The sequence below is a fragment of the Neovison vison genome, chromosome 5, assembly GCF_020171115.1.
Source record: "Neovison vison isolate M4711 chromosome 5, ASM_NN_V1, whole genome shotgun sequence".
Lineage (NCBI taxonomy): Eukaryota > Metazoa > Chordata > Mammalia > Carnivora > Mustelidae > Neogale > Neogale vison.
The window spans coordinates 122,138,740-122,140,294 of NC_058095.1; the positions used below are offsets into that span (position 1 = coordinate 122,138,740).

Genomic DNA, 1,555 nt, shown 5'->3' on the forward strand with positions numbered 1-1,555 from the left:
ACTAATCTTCAACAAAGCAGGAAAGACTATACAATGAGCAATAGATAATCTCCTCAACAAATTGTGTTGGGAAAACCAGAGAGCAACACACAAAAGAATGAAACTGGACTGCTTTCTTACACCATACATAAAAATAAATTCAAAATGGACTAAAGACCTAAATATGAGATGTGAAATCATAACAATCCTAGAAGAGAACACAGATATTTATTTTTCTGACACTGGCTGTAGTAACTTTTTTCTAGATAGTTTCTGAGGCAAGGGAAACAAAAGCAAAAATAAACTATTGGGACTACATAAAAATAAAAAGCCTCTGCACAGTGAAAGAAAAGAGGAACCAGCATAATACATTTTAGGCTGATCAAGTGTTTGAAAAAAATATAAAAGAACCATTTGCTTGGGGTACCTGGCTGGCTAGTAGGTAGAGCATGGGACTCTGGATCTCTGGATCATGATTTTGAGCCCCAAGTTGGATGTAGAATTTACTTTAAAAAAAAAAAAAAAAGATAACTTTTTAATGGCACCTCTGAGATAGTAGGCTGCTTTAGGATGAAGCCAAACATCTCTTTCCCAACTACTGCCCGCCAGAAACTCATTGATGTGGTCTATGAACACTAACTTGTACCTTTCATGCAAAGCCTATGGCCACAGAAGTTGCTGCTGATGTTATGGGTGAAGGGTTATATGGTCTGAATCAGTGGTGACAATGACAAACTAGGCTTCCCCATAAAGCAGGGAATCTTGATTCATGGCTGTGACCACCTGTTGTTGAGTAAGGGGCATTCCTGCTACAGACCAAGGAGGACTGGAGAAAGAAAACAAAAATCTGTTGGGGTTGCATTGTGAATGCTGATCTCAGTGCTCTCAACTAGGTCATTGTTAAAAAAAAAAAAAAAAAAAGAAGGCTCTTCTTGGACTCATTGATACTACTATGCCTCATTGCCCGGGGCCCAAAAGAGCTAGCATAATCTACAAACTTTTCAATCTCTCTAAAAAAGCTTATATCCACCAGTATGTTGTGAGAAAGCCCCTAAACAAAGCAGGTAAGAAACCTAGAACCAAAGTGCCCAAGATTCAGTGTCTTGTTCCTCCAACACAAGCATCAGCATATTGCTCTAAAGAGACAGCATACTAAGACAAAGAAGAAGTTGCAGAATATGCTAAACTTTTGGCCAAAAGAATGAAGGAGACCCAAGAAAGATACCAGGAATAGAATGTCAAGAGACAAAGGCTGTCCTTTCTAAGAGCTTCTACCTCTAAGTCTGAGTCCAGTCAAGAGATTTTCTAAGAGTAATAAATAAGATCAGACATAAAAATATATATTTACTTAAATTGTGTTATAAATATTTATATTACATATAATTTTAATAATTATATATATGACAGTTGAAACTCTGGAAATGGATTTTTAAAATTTTTTTATTTTTTATTAACATATAATGTATCATTAGCCCCAGGGTTACAGGTCTGTGAATTGCCAGGTTTATACACTTCACAACACTCACCACAGCACATACCCTCCTCAATGTCCATAACCCAACCACCCTCTACCTCC

The 1,555-nt window shown here is 36.9% G+C and overlaps 1 pseudogene; it reads left to right on the plus strand.

Moving 5' to 3' along the window:
* Positions 1–474: 474 nt before the first annotated feature.
* Positions 475–1,288, plus strand: LOC122907453 (annotated as a pseudogene).
* The last annotated feature ends 267 nt before the right edge of the window (positions 1,289–1,555 follow it).